The following is a 16,309-nucleotide window of genomic DNA, read 5'->3' as shown; positions in this document are numbered from 1 at the left end:
TGAATGTGAGAGTTATATTCGTAATTAGAACGTATCATCAGAGCTGAATTACAGCAGATCATTATTAATAAGCAGATCCTGCATGTGGCATCTCTATGAAAGGTGAAACCGTTTTCTTCCTCCCCGTCGATCACATAAAAAGACTTTAGATGTCTCGCTCTCTCTACGTGTGCAGATGGGAACAGAGGAGGAGATTGAATGGTTGAGAGGGAAGAAGAGGCAGAGAGGAAGTGGGAGAAAATGGAAGCGGGAGACAGAGAGATGAGAGTGGGCAGGAGAGGAGGAAGGAGAGCGGTGAAGACGAGGAGATGAAGGAGGGGGATCAGAAAAAGGAGTGGGAAGAGGAGAGCAGAGAAGGAATGAGAGCCTTAATGTGCCTGCATGAGTGACAGCCATGTATGAATATTGCATGTGTGATTAGGGAGGAGAGAAGATGGGGCTTAAATAGCTTGTTAACCAGGGCCCTAAATACTGGCAATGCAATGGATAGGAGCGGGGGTTAAGGAAGCAGAGAAGGAGAGGGATGCACCTAAATAGTGACAGAAAAAGAGCTGAGAGTGACGGAAGGAGGGAGAAAGTTAGAGAGGAAAGAGATAAGGGGAAGTAGAAAAAAAAGTTACTTGATCTTTTAGTATGTGATACAGCCAGACATGAAGAGAGCAGGGGAGGAAAAAACAACGAGGTAAAAGCAGCAAACATTGGAGAGGTATAGTATAGGTCTGTATGACACTCAACAGGCCTTTCAGATTGTTTTCACATCTTTATGACACCTCCATATCACTTATTTTCCATTGGTTTCAAACCATACACCAGACCCACATTGAATTTGTTCTACACACAAACCCTTGTAACTGTTACAAGTCTACGACACCACTGCCAACGCTGTGATTCCCTGCTACTGATACTAAGGTGGGATAACGCTTCACTGCTTGTCTGACAGATATCTCAGAGTGGATGTCATGCAGAGCTGGATCTTGGCAAGACAGAGCTTGTTACACCAGGGGAAACAATGGCCTTGTTGAGGCCTGTCTTTCACTGTTGACAATACTGTAATGCTACCAGTCTGGACAATAAGGTCCTGCAACTCTCTCTCCGTACCTGAGACCCTACATCAGCCACAAGAACTCTGCAGCCTTTTGTTCAACCAAATACAACTTCACATTCCTTCTCCATTAACCTAAGTGGATCCCAAACTAACATCCATAGTCAAGAACTGCATTCCAGTACTTCAAACTCACATCTCGACATGTGTCTGCCCTGTTTCTTGTTGATCATTGCCGTCTCTAATCTATGTTGCTCTATCCTGTTCTGATACCACATTGGTGAAATATACGGCCCCTCTGCACCCCTTTATTAGTACTTTATTTAATCTAAAAAAAAAAAGACAAAATGCCCTCAAGAGTCTGCACACACTTGATGTTTATCTCCAAAGTTTTGATGAATTTACTGTAGCTTGAACTTGAATGCACTCAGGCAAAGGCATCGGTTAAATAATTGTAATGTTGTTTTCAAATGGTTTTCATTCTTGTCATTGCAGAGATAAAATGTTCAGGTTTACACTTTGCTTCTCACACACATAGGCCCGACTCACATGCACAAACAGGACCTGTGGACATGCATTGGTGGAGAGATGTCAGAATGGGGCTTCTACACACTGCTATGCAGGGAGCGCACCGGAGCAGTTGGGGGTCGGTGCCTTGCACAAGGGCTCCTCGGCAGTGCTCTGGAGGTGCCCTGGTACCTCTCCAGCTACCAGACCAACTCCTATAATATGGTCCGCACTGGGACCTGAACTGGTTCCCAACCCAAGTCCCTACGGACTGAGCTACTGCCGCCCCAAGTGACACAAGTTGCCATTCTTTTTAACTGTTTTTTTTTCTTAAACCTGTTTTGGCTTTTCACATTTTTACTCAGGACTTATTATCCTTTGGTCTACATTTGGTCTACCTTTGGTCCCTCAAAGATCAGATCTCTGTATTTCCAAAGACAGTTATGTGTGCACTTTGGGGTTGACTTAAATTGAAGAGTTTGAAGTCACAGAAACACAGCTGCTCAATTTCCAATTATGATTCTCCTACTATTGTTTTTTTGTTTGCAGCATCTCAAACTTATTTTTGGCAGTCTGGAGTTTCTCTCAGCACTCTGATCAGTTCCTGGCCATGCTGCTGCTGCTGCTGCTGCTGCTGTAAACAGGCAGCATTGGACCATGCTAATCAAAAGTGGCTGCAAGCCCGATTTGGCACTGTGTCACATATCGACAGAGCAGCGGACACTTTCTCAAGTCCAAACTCTTGCTGCAGGACATTTTCTGGCAGAGAGAATTAGCTGTTCAAGCCAGACATACACGCACATGGGAACACAGGCACAAGCACCACACAGACTCACACACACACACATGTGCACACACACACACACACACAGTCTCACAGACGCTCATAAGTGCAGAAATGTGTATTAAAAAAAGGGACAAATGAGACAGACTTAGTGGGGGTGGGTGGTTTTGGTGTGAACATGCAAATGACAGGCGTGTGGGCAAGAATAACCAGCCAACATGTCCCTCTGTTTTCGCCCTCTCATTTCTATGAATAAAAGATGTTCAAGAATACTTAAAAAGAAATCTGATCAAATTAGGGAGATGTATGAATATGAGTGTTTAGAGTTTCCTCTCACTGTTTCATTTAGTATAATCTTTCCTCCCCAATGCTCGGTTTCTGTTGTAAATGTCAAAGTAATATTTAAGATGGGCCTAAATAATCTCCAATGGCCAGTGTCGCAATTAAATCTGCACTTTAACAACACTTAATGTCCCCTGAAGGTTTAATGGCTTTATAGTAGGGGGGGTGGGGGGGCAGGCCACAGCCAATATTAAAAATGAGAAATCAAGAATTATGGAAAAACAAATCTCAATAATTTCATATCCAAACTGTATTCTATCAAATAAAATATGGTATAAATGATGAATTCAAATACTTAGTGTTGATGTAAACACCGAAGTGACAGCACTTTATTAGTAGGTTGCTGTTGATAGTTTTCAAATTAAATTAAATCACATACTTCTGTTTACTTAAAACCAAAGAAGACTTGTTAGGAACTGGGGAAATGTTAGTTGCTTCTTTCCGTATACTGAGTTGACTCTTTTGTTCCTCCTCCCCTTGCAGTTAATTGTAAACATACAGCCTGGGAGACATGGCTGCCTGGGAACTGACAGATTCATGAGCTGTGTCACATGCTGTTAGATAACACAGTAAAAAGCTGAGCAACAACGGGGATCACTATAACCCCCCTGAACAAACATACACATGCATTAAAAACTTAAGCACTGATCATGCTCTAGGACATGAACAGCTGCAGACTTGCAAACAGACAATTCTTTAATACACTACAAGCACGCACATTTCACACACACGTGCACAAGAAAACATGATAGCAACAACTTGATCAAGAAAAAAGCTCAAGTCCCCAAAAAAGTCCCCACATAATCCAAGTTCATGTACACTCAAAGTTGTTCTACTAGGGGTGCTGGTGGCGCAGTGGTTAGTGCGTGCGCCCCATGTATGGAACCTATAGACTTCCAAGAGGGCGGCCCAGGTTCAAATCCAGCCTGTGGCTCCTTTTCCCCATTTTCTCTCCCTGATTTCAGAGCTCTTTCCACTATCCTATCTCTCCACAAAAAGCCCCAAAAAAATCTTTAAACAAAAAAAAGTTGTTCTACTATTGTTGTTGGGAGTCGTGCTCATAATCTTATCACTGATCAGTTACCTAAACTTGTAAAACAAAGGGTTTACCTTGTGCACTGCAGGCCCAATGTGTTAAAAACATACACACATACACAAACAATTCATCCTCTGGCCAGAAATCACAGTTTTCTCTCAGACTGTGTTGAGTGTTGTGCAGGCTCCTAAAGCGATTTAGCATTTAGCTTCATTGAAAGTTAATGGAGGGATGTAAATATGATCTGACACGCTTAGCTGCCTCTTCTTAGACGCACCGGCTGGACAAAATATGAAGATCATTCCAGATGACAAATATCTCATACCCCATCCAGCAGGCTGTATATAAACACAATCATGTCATTTCTTTTTCAGACTTCGATCAATCTGGCCCTCTTGTGTGTCTCATAGAAGAAAATGTGGCCTGTAAAGAGAGAGAGAGGTCACCTGATGAGTAGCCTTCATGATTGGCTGGGCTTTGACGCACCTTGCAATGATTGTTAACAGTTTTCATTGGGTTACATTTTTCATACCAAGATTACAAGTCCATAATCAGCCACACTCAAAATTCTCCTCTGCAGCACAGTGTCAAATTAAAATGTTCTATCAAACCTTTTGGTACAAACTTTAATATTAATGTTTTTTTTCTAGTTAGAAATTATACCTGAAGTAGTGAAAATTATTTTCTGAAGCAGTGATTACAGAGAGGGACTCCTTGTTTTGGTTCAAATGTGAGTAACATCAATAAATATTGGTTTAAATAGAAATTATACTATGGTAATGTGTGTTTTTATTTTCAGTTTTGTAAGCATACAAAAACTCCAAACCCTATTGTTACAGCGCATAAAAAGACTCAAAGTTTTTCAGGTGTGGCAATTTTATAAAAGCTATTTAATTTGAAGTACTGAGGTTCCTTATCTTGAACAAACATCAATAAGCATACATTATAAGCATATATCTACCAAAGGAACAATAACACAAAAGCTATACAGCTTAATTCAAACTTAAGTACAATCTGTGTCACTCAACAGATGGCAGAAGCTACTTTACTCAGGGACTGATCTTCATTCTGTGGGAGTTTTATTGCATTATGTGACTGAATTCAAGAGTCTGGTCAAATAGCCTTTTCAGTGTTTAGAGTGGTATTATCAGCTTTGAAAAAACAAAACAACCTCAGCTTTGAGTGAAGCCTCTGACCAACTGTGGATAAGGTAAATAAACAGACTTATAAGACACTCGTGAATCTGGATCATTTGTTTGCTAAACACGTACGTCTGGCAACTGTTAGGTTGAATGTAAAATTCACAATTGAATACAACTTAACAAGATCATTCAACTGTGTATTCAACAGTGTATTTAATATACTGATTGTATGCCTTAACGATATGAAAATGAATGAAACAATCAGAGTTATATCCAGGGATTTCAGAAACACACAGGTCATGATTCACTTGAAGGAATTCATCATGTTTTAGGTATTCAGTTGATAATAATATTTTCTGTAAATATACAATCATAGACATCTTCATGCTGTTACAAACCACTCCCTACATACTGGTTATATAATCTGGTGGACAAATAATACTTTTTTTGGCAAAGAAATGTGTCTAATTTAAGTTGCTATTCTTAAAAACTGAGATAAGGTTAATTTATTTTTTATTTCTACTTAAAGCGGTTAATAGCAAATGACCATATTAAGATTCGTCAATACATATTAGCTCACTTAGCAGAACTGTAACGTCCCCGGGTTGCCAAAGCTCCCAAATTTCCAGATAAAAAAGGATTCCAACCTGAAAGATAAGGCAAATTATTTTGTTCCAGCACCATTCAGCGATGCGTCACATGCCACATGGTATGTTCAATTATTGGGTCACATATAAACTAAGATTTTAAACGTTCAAATGCAGCTCTTTCATGACTGTGATGGATAAGATCAACTATGATTATGACATTTCCAAATAAAATCCCAGATGCAGTGAAAGTGGCCCCTTTTCCAGGAAGGAAGGAAGGAAGGAAGGAAAGGTGAGAGTAAAAGAAAGAGATGAAAAGGCAGATGAGGGAAAATGTGACAGAAAACGTGCAGTGAAGAATATGGGTGTAGGGAAGAGAAAAGACAAAGAGGCAGAGGGTAAAAGAGAAAGTTCTGCTCTGAGGTGCTTATCGCTCATAAGATAATCATCATTCAATTTGATCAGGTGTGCAGATAGAAGGTCAAGAAGGCAGCTAGTCATAATTGTGCCTCACAGCTCGGCCCAACTGAGCCGTTATAGGTAGCAGGTATCATGAACATCTATATGTGTTTATGGGTTTTTTGTTCTGCTTTCTTGGTGAGGACACGTTTTAATTATAGACTTTGAGAAAAAAAGGATATTAGAGAAGTTTTTTGAGGACATTTTGGGCGTTTGTATTGGTCATGGTCAAGAACAAAGAGGTTAGGTATCAAAAGTAAGGTAAAGTTTTTACAACTATGGTACAAACATGTTTTTGTGTGTAAGAGAGTCATAAACAGAGAGGCAGATTATGATAGGCTCCCAGCTGGGCTTAAGGCTTAATAAGGCTTGGTGAATATCTGGTGTCACTTTCATACCCGAGAAAAAGAGTTTACTTTTATGTCACAAGTTCACACATGTGCATGTACACATACATACATACATACTGTATATACATACATACATACATACTGTATATACCCATATAGATATTGTTATACATACGCAAACACCTGCACAATTATAAACATACATATATATTGACATATACATACCTTTATAGTTCTATATGCATTAACATTTTAAAAAGTCCTAACTGAAGAAGTAGAAGGTAAGTAATATTATTGTTGTGCATCTCCTTTTGAAAACTGGCAGTATCAGCTGTAGCTGGGCCGTTATTTGTTCCATTGTGTATACAAGTTAGATATTATTTTAACCCTTGATCATGCGAGGGAGGGTTAAGCTAAATCTGGTTAATAGTTATTGTGTGGGTTTTTTTTGCAATCATAAACATAACGTGAAGTATATATAGTTGGTCCGTAATAAACAAGTGTTCAGAAGATGCATACTTCCGACAGGAGCAATAGCGGGTCCAGGGGAATCCATTTTCAGGATTTTCTCCATTTTCTCTTTGACAGCTTCCCCAGAAAGTTTTAATTTTTGGGCAGCCCCAAACTATATGACTATGGTCACCCACCATATCACAGTTTCTCCAGCTTTTTTTGGTAGAATTATTTTTGAAACCACAGGCTGTCAGTGGGATCCTAATAACCTATTTTCAACCATAGTCAAATTATTTCCATGACTGACTTCCAATCCCTCTGTGACTTCTCAAACATATGTTTTTCAATGCATCATCCTCCACTTCTTATTCAACTCCATTACACAATGTCCTTTAATATGTAGAGTGTTATCTGACATGTATCACATTTAGCTTCTATGGGATATTTATTTTTTCTTCATTACTGCAGCGTGTTCAGAGTTAGAGAGATGATTCAATACTGTTAGGTTCTCTTTTGATATTTGATATTATAATGCCTAATTTTTTGGTATCTAAACAGGTCACTAGGTGGCGGTCCAACCCTCTCTTGAAGTTGTTAAAAAAAGATTTATGTATAATTCCATCAAATAGTTGATTGATTATATTTAGCCCACTCTTACCTCATCTTCTAAAGGCACACATGGGAGAAATTCTGCAGTTCCCAGTATGGACATGACGACAGAGCCACAGCTCCCTCCAATTGTTTTTGAACTGAGTTCCAGACTTTCAGTGTGTGTTTGATCCATATCTTATAAATCTTGTTTTTTTTTTCTGAGACTGATGATATTCTTGGTACAGAGTTTTGTTCAGTAAAAACCCATCCAGTCTTTAGATCTTTTGACAACCCATCTCACCAGTGCACACAGCTGAGCCGCCCACTAATAGATTTGAGATTGGGTAAACCCAAACCTCCTTTCTCTTTTGTTGACATTTAGATTTTTAACTGGATTCTTGGATTATTAAGAGTTTTCTAACAACTTAAATTTGGGCTGTCTCTTTCTGGAACAAGGAGGGACTGGAACTGGAAATTGATGATTAGAGGAGAATAATTGCGGGTTAGGGTTAGGGCTAGGGTTAGGGTTGCGGAGGCAATGTTTGTGTTGCTGTTATATCCTGACACTGCACAGTATACCTATTAAAATTATGTAGGAGGGTGGGGACAGAAGTAATGGGATTTTCCAAATATAATAAAATATCCTCCTTAATTACGCATTCACTGTATGAGGGGGTTAGATCGTTTTAATTCAGTGAGTGGTCCTGTGCTGATAGAGAGGGTGATAGAATTTGTCACTGCCGTTTACCCCGACCCAAAGGGACAAAGCCATTTACCCTAACTCTTGATTTAGGGTTTTTATTTTAATGTTAATCAATTTTACAAACATATCTTTAAGCCCATGTAGACAAGAGTCTGTTTTAAAAATGTGAAGTCAGTCCTATCAAATGCCCTCTCAGCATTTAAGCAGAGACCCATTGACGAGGTCTCTCTCTTGGCTGCATTTGATTGTAAATTCAGCGCTCTTCTTACATTGTCAGTTCCCTGTCAGTTATTAATCAAACCTCTCTGATCTGGCCTGATAAGTTACTCAATGTGTTTTTGTAATCTGCTTGCTGTGCTAGAGGTCAAGGTTGTCATGTCTGAACAGAGGAGACTGATTGGTCGGTAGGACATGCATTGGGTCAGATCTTTGTTTTCATTGTTAAGCTTATTACGGCTTCTGACCATGACCCATGTGAATTACCATTATGTTAAGTCATGATTATAAACTTTACATAAGGCTGGGGTGAGTGTGTACAAAGGCTTTACAATACTCTCTTGGGAACCATCTACACCTGGAGATTTATTATTTTTGAGTTTGATATATCTTTTGTAATAGGAGATGGAATCATATCAGCCTCATCTGCTGATAATCTTGCCAATTGAATTGTGTTGAAAAATGATTCCATGTTTTTCTAGCTTGTGAGAGTCATACAACTCTAGATGGTAAGACAAATGCCTTTGTAATATCTTTTGGTTGGGATAACATCTTATTACTACGTGGTCTTTTTATCTTGTGCACTTCCTTGTTAGATTGTGCTTTATGCATCTGGAAAGCCAGCAAACCGACTTGCTCTGTTGCCCAGTTTGTAGTATTTTCTATTTGTATATCTCAATACACCCTCTGCTTTGTAGGTTAACAATTTATCCAATTTTCTTTCTTTTAAAAAGTCTTCCCTGCTTTTTTGACTGTTGGTGTTCTCTTTCCAATCTCATAATTTCTCTTTCAACTTGTTGAGCTAGTCTTTTCTTTTTTAAATCTTGATGAAATACTTGTTATGTTTCAACTCATCGCCAGCTAGGCTCCCTCTCAGAGAATCGAAAAGAAGTTGTGTTGTTGTCATTTGTGACAAGATAGGCTGTAAAATCTTTGCGCGTTTCTGGTTTGAATTGCTTCATCGTTTAATAGTGAAGCATTAAGTCTCCAATACCACTGGTCCTCTTTATCTTCAAGGTGACAGGGGCTTGGTCTGAGAATGTAATTGGTTCTTTATTGCATTCACTAATCTTATAAATGTCTATTCCAGATATCAAGAACCAATCCAGCCTAGAATAGCTGCTATGCACTTGTGACACAAAAGTAAACTCGTTTTCTCGGGGATGAAAGTGACAACAGATATCCACCAAGCCGTATTCATCCTTCATTGACAACAGTCTGTTAGATCTTTAGGGCCTGCCACAGCTGGGAGCCTATCCAAAGATCGGCTCAGAATACAATTAAAGTCTCTGCCCATTCAAATTGTTCCCTCTGCCTAGTCAACTATTAAAGATGCAATTCTTTTAGAGAACTCTGCACGGCCTTCATTCAGGGCGTTTATGTTGAGCAGTGTTGTTTTGGTACCTCCAATTGTCCCTATTATCATGACATATCTACCCTCATTATCATTAACTGTTTTGTCTGAAGTAGACTGATCTATTTAACAGGATGGCAACTCCACTTTGTCTCCACATTGTTAAAAGCATACCATATCTGATCTACTGTACATGTTGTATATTTGTTATATTTGATTGATCTGCAGAGTTAACTCAGCCGACTGCTCACACTTTTTTATTTTTTTTATTCATTTTCCTGTCTTTAAAGGTTTTTTTTTGTCTAGTCAGCATAATTGACAAAATTCTGCATTTCTGACTATGAGGTAAAATCTTCACACACATCCATAGTGCTGCTTTGGCTGCTGGGTGACTTAAGGTAAAGTCATCACAGGTTCAACAGATAAGGATAAGGATAAGGGTGTTACGCATTTACAACTGTCATTTTATGGTCACTTTGTGCTTTTGAACAGAAGCACGAAAAGAAATGGTAATGCTATGTATAATTTATGGACATCTCACCATGACTATTGAATAAAGAAAGCTTAATATGCTGAACATTGATAGGCTCAGTGCTGTTAGAAACCCTACAAAATGGTAACATCTATTGAGGGTATTATTTTTTTTTTCACTATGCAGCGATATTTTCTACGTAATTGGGTGAAATTGAAGCTCAATGAACAAGCCCATGTTTTGGGAGTAGAAATAGTAGTCATACTGTAGATTACTGTGGCGCAAACTCAACAAGAAAAACAGTAAAAAGATTGTAGCGTTTAAACATCTATGAAATAATGCAAAATTTCGGACACTACATCAGGTTAAAACACACAAAAAAAACGCCAACACAAGGACGCCAATCTCTCACTCACTGCCGGTCGCTGCTTGGCCGAGCTATGTACTATATTACAACTTTGTGTTATTTTGAACAGCTGAGAGTATGTGCTGAGAGTATGTTTTATCTTTTATTGTTTACATCAACATGCAAGAATGTAGTTTTGATAATCTGAAGTGTTACTGAGAAAATGAGGTCAAGCAGCTGTTTTCATATGATGGACTGCAATTTCCAAAGCTACCAACAATGAGATTTATGGTCAAATGTTTCATATCATCACCATATTAAACACCTGAAATGTAAAACAAAATCAGAAATTACTTCTTTATTTCCACACTGCAAAGCTTTTCTCCCACTGCTATGCTTTCAACAAGTAAGATGTAAATGCACAGCTACCATCTTCACTATTCATATTCCAAATGATCACTTTATAATCGGAAAAAAAAAGGAAAAAATTTGCTTATCCTTGAGCACTTTATTTATGAGCCTTATCTGCTTTGTTAAGTGGTGAACTCAAGGTAATGCCCTCTTTCTGAGATTGTGTGGGTGTGCTTGTTTAAGTGTGCCTGTCTGTATGTGTGCATGTGCGAGTGTTTGGCCTGGAGAGGGAGAGGCGCAGGTGGTGAGTTTGAGGCTTGGGGAGCCTTTAGAGACTCTGTTTAAACCACCAGGGACCAAAATAAAAGCATTTCCGCCTCTCTTATTTCTTTTTTTTTCTTTTTTTTTTGCTCTGGTCATCACTCTTTTTCTCATGCTCCTTTACTCTGTTCTTTGTTGACTCCATTCCTCTCAATTTTCCTCTCTGTGAGACTTATGTTCACACAGCTCTATCTAGTGGTGAATCTTATAAATGCACTTTTTTTGCCACCTTCATGAGGTTGTTATCTGCAAGGGACCATGATCCAAGAAAGGTAAATGTCACACACCAGCGATACAGGATTTGAAACCTTTTAAAGAACGTTTTAAAAGGAATACGTTAAGACATCTTTTTGAGAAAACACCCATTGTCTTCCATGACCATTTGTGTGATAAAAGCTCACGGCACAGTGCGCATGATGTTAGCTATAAATTATTTTGTAATCGTTCAAAAAATACTTTGACATTGGGGTGGGATCTGAGGGATGAGGTTTTAACTTTTTTTTGCTTCCAAGTGTGAAACAATAACATCAATTATTGAGTAAGTAAAGTAAGTGTAAAGTTTATTTATATAGCACTTTTTTCATTAACGTGTAAATGTTTTGGAGTTGAATCCAAAAGGCAAGTGGCTCTGCATAGCATAAAGAAATCAGTTGGACCAAAACTTCTTTTCTGTTTATAAATATTTTGAACAACCATGATATGATTTGATGATTCTGGTGTGATAGTGATGGTAGTTTTGTTCCCTTTAGACAGAGCCATAGTTGTTTCCTCTTATTAGTATTTCGAGAGATAAGCAGGTTCTCAGGCCTGGCTTGTAAATGGAATAAATAGTTAATGGACTTCAGCTTGTAAAGCACTTTTCTAGTCTTCTGACTACTTAAAGCACGTTTACACCGCATGTCACCTTTACACCATCACACCACATTCACACGCTGGTGTGAGCAATTTGATGTTCAGTGTCTTGGCCAAGGACGCTGCAGGACATTGGTCTTCGAGCCCCAGATCTTTTCGTTTAAAGACAACTGACGCTACCACTTAGCCAAAGCCTCCACTCGGAAAAATGTATATTACCTCCCCTAATTGTCACCCATTTAACTTTCTTTTTAACAGAAATGTCAAAATGAAACTTTGTGGTTCAAGAAGGAACTACATCAGCTCCACCCCACTGCCTTTAGCCTACATGCTACAATATGCGCATAACCTTCTGACCCAATAGTATACATGTAAGTTACAGTGGTATTAATCTTCTCCTCTAACAAGCCTATTTCCTAACATGTAAACACAGTTTGAAAGTACAACTGCTGGCAGAATAACAACAAATCAACAAAAGTCGAAATACACTTTGGGGAGTAAAAAAACAAAACTCTGCCTGCAACAAATAATAAGTGTTTCAACAAAGGGAGGCAACATTATAATAATGAGGGATTTCTTTGTCTTTATTTATGATAATAATAGACCATGTGTTAAGGGATATGCATATTTGTAGTGATACAATTCAAAGGGAAAGTTTTCATAACATTTTCTCGATTCATTAAAAAAACAACTTGAGAACTGAAGAGGATCTTTATGAAGTTCAGACCCAACTGTTGAATGATGAGCTAGATGAAAGACAGCTGGTTTACTCACCTCTCTGCCCTCCACTTCCTTTTTTTTCTCCACTTCCCACTCTTATTTCTTTTCAGTTGTCTCTCTCGGTTCCTCCACTTGTCCATCTTCCTCTATTTCCCTCCCCCCTCTCATATTGTGTCGTTTTTCTCCCTCTCCCGTCTCTCTGCCAGGGGCAACCCGGCTGTGATGCTGTTGTAGATCCACTGGAGGTTAAAGTCGGAGCACAGCAGACTCTGCTGCTCCTCTATGTGTGTGCGTGATTTTATGTGTGTATGTGTGTGTGTGTCTTATTTCTCTGTGTCTGTGTCTGTGCTGTAGCAAATACAAGTTTCACCTGAAAGCCCGAGGACTCCCCTGCCTTCATTCCTCACACAGAGTGTTGGTATCAGGTGCTCGTCCACGGGTTCCACCAAGGGATACAAATGTTTGCCTTGCAGCTATTTTTGATCTATTTTGTTAGCATGCTAGCTTAAGCCTTACGCTATTAAAGAAATTTGACTTCATTTCAGCTGTTTTTTAGTTTGTGACTGGCTCAATCTAAGAAATACTTACTGTAGACACCAATGTAGGACGGACGTTCAGCCACTTTGGTTCAGCTGAGAATAATGTCAAGAGTGAGTGAGAGTCATGAGTGTAAGACATATGCATTGTCCCTAGATGAAGACTTCTGTCTTTGGTAACCTACGTGCATGTCCTCTTGCACCTGTGACTAATAATGGAAACGCTGATGTTCCCACAAACTTCAGTAGAATTTTGTGTTGCTTCCTGATTAGCATGTTACCATGTGATGATGATGATGGTGATAATGTGTGTGTGTGTGTGTGTGTGTGTGTGTGTGTGTGTTTCTGCTAAAAAAAAACATGTTAGCATGTTCTCACTGTGCATAGATTTAGGTGCTGATAAGCTGCAAAGTCTCAAAGAAACTTCTTACCATAAATCATATCTATTGTCCAACAGTGTATCAACAATGGTGGTGCTCTTGATAGGCAGGCCAGCTAGAGCCTTGACTTCAAACTTGACCACCTTTGATCTGAACCGGCAGTGCCTTATTACCCACATGAGTGACCTACCTGACCTAGGTTTGCTGAAGTATAGTTATCTCTTAAGCCAGTTTCCAACATCTTGAGTAGTCTTCCTTCAGGAGTGAAGATAACCAACCTTTCTTTACTGCTCATGGTTGTTATTGCATGTAATGATAATGTGAACACTTAGTTTTGTCCAATCAATTGATTCCTCTTTTAACTTTTAAGACTTTTGACAGGATATCAATTTGTGTTCCCTTCCTGTCTTAGTTAGAGGCCCTCAAAGGGTTTCTTCAGCTGGTCACAACCGCATTCAACAGGACCATCACATGATGAAAGAAGAACAGTGTTAGTGTTTCTTTAACTTTCATCCCCCCCATAGCCAGTTATTCCTTTTACGTAAAACAAAATCATTGTTTCATGTCTGTATTCAATATTAACATTGCTGTCAGTCGTCTGTGATTGACAACTGAGCATACATAATCTATTTACAGTCCCTAATATGTTTTCAATCAAATTAAGAGAATGTACGTTGTTTAATCAATATATGAAGTAAAAAGTGGTCATGACTTAAAAAATAAAGGGAGAGCAAATCACAGCCTAACAAAACTTTGAGAAAAAGTGTAACATCATAAATCTTTCAAGTAAATTAGACTTTTTTGACATTTCGTTGAATAGGAAATAATTGTATTGTCTTCTGTCTGCTGCCTTGAGAACATCTGCTGTAATCTGTGCAACAAGTGGTCAATTGTAGTCTCTGTGGGTGTGTGATGGTTAGATTACTGGTTTGTTGACTAAAGCAGGCTGATTCAAGGTCAAGACGCAACCTTTCAGGGTCACCTTGTAACCTTCAAAATCCCAGTGTCAAAACTGGATCAGATCACCATGAAGGCTCAGGTTACTTTATTTATACCCGTAGGTAGATTTGGTTGCAGGGAGAGGCACTTAATACAACACAGACAATATATAACACATACAAAGTGCAAATGAACAGTACATGGGTAAAAGTGCTGAGGTGCATAACGTGTGCAGGTAACAATCGTACAATTAATAAAACAAGTTTATCTGTATAAAAGAATAAATAGTAAATGAATAAAGAACCACTGAGAAGCATGACAGCAGCTTCCCAGCCTGCTATCTCTCTGTCCCTCCATGCAAGACCTTTATGAAATTACAAGGACCACATCAAGCAGCAAAGAGGAAAAACACGATACACACACACACTATGACTTGTTCCACTCTATAATGGCTGCTGGGACAAAGCTGTTCCTATAGCGCTTTGTTCTGCACTTTGGAACTGAAAGAGGATGGGACTCATCTTTTAAGACTGAGCTGATGATCCAATGTAAGATGTTACTTTAAGAAATCAAATTGTACATGAAAGTTTATGCAAGAGAGCTTGTTGGGACATGTTGTGACATCAGTGAATCCAATCCAATTTATAAAGCACATTTAAAAACAACAAAGATTGACCAAAGTGCTGAATGATCAAACCACAATGTAACAACAGTCAATAAAACACAAAGACCAATGAAAAAACGACGGGACATAAAAGAGTAGAACGTAATATGATTCTTTTTGTTGTTGTATTTAGTATCATTATTCAGATCTCTACCAACCTTGTTTTTTTATTGTTAAAAGACAACATATTTGTTGAATTTAAATAGTTTAGCTGGTAGCTCAGATAATCCCAATTTGTAGACTTTGCCTCTTCCCAAATTAACAAGTGATACCAGGCTTATACCTGGCCTATGAAGACATTATGCAGACTATGAAACAGACACTTGTTTATCACCAGTTTATTTTTTAAATGTAAGGGTAACACAGTTTACTTTTCCTGGAATCCTACAAAAAGTCATATAATAGTTTGCAAAACCTGTTAAAATGTGATTTCTTTTGTGTGCTTTACTAATAAAACTGTTTAAAATATATTAAATGGCTCAAAAAGATCCCACTGTCCCTCTGTGGAGGCAGGTGTTATGAATGTTTCATGTCTAGATTTGGGATAGTTATACAATTGGAGAAGTTATGACATTTCCGATAGTCAGTGAACGCAGCACTGGTATGGTGGGAGAGGCTGGTTTTTGTTGACCGACTCGGAGCTGCGGTTTCGGCTGCGCTGTAGCTGTCACTGGCGATTCTGGCTAGCTTTGTCAGAGATATAGGTGTTTTCAAGATGTCAGTAATTTAACTCTCGTCGCAATTACTGCAGCCACAAGTCGAAGCACACAGAAGAAGTTTGCCAGCATGTGAATTTCGTGTTCACATCAGAGCCCTGCGTCGTTTTTTTTTGTTGTTTTTTTTTTTTTTTTAGCTAGCATTAGCTTAAGTTACAAGATTGACAAACTAGACAGCTAAAGTTCCTCCCGGAGTGAGAGATGTGCAGCTCCAGGCTCAACACAAGAGAGAGACAACGAAGAAGCTTTCCCAGATGATGTGCAACATGTAATCGACTATTATTTTCCAAGATGTATTTCAGCCATTAAAAAAAAAAAAGAAGTTGCTCGTTTTTTTTTTTTTTTATCTCCGGGGTGAGTTATTTGAAGTGGAGATCTTTAAAAAAAAAAAAAGACAGAAGTGAAGATCTCTGGGGCGTTTCTGTCCAAAGTGTGAACGCTCGTCC

The 16,309-nt window shown here is 38.7% G+C and overlaps 1 long non-coding RNA gene across 1 annotated transcript; it reads left to right on the top strand.

Annotated features, from left to right (window-relative positions):
• The first annotated feature begins 8,406 nt into the window (after positions 1 to 8,406).
• LOC136177172 (uncharacterized) lies at positions 8,407 to 14,264 on the top strand. The gene is made up of 2 exons (XR_010664808.1): positions 8,407 to 8,721; positions 13,622 to 14,264. It is a non-coding gene; the product is annotated as an uncharacterized lncRNA (long non-coding RNA).
• Positions 14,265 to 16,309: the final 2,045 nt, after the last annotated feature.

This window comes from Labrus bergylta, chromosome 2 (assembly GCF_963930695.1).
Source record: "Labrus bergylta chromosome 2, fLabBer1.1, whole genome shotgun sequence".
NCBI lineage: Eukaryota > Metazoa > Chordata > Actinopteri > Labriformes > Labridae > Labrus > Labrus bergylta.
The sequence above is the reverse complement of the archived record's forward strand: the minus strand, read 5'-3'. Positions and strand labels throughout refer to the sequence as shown.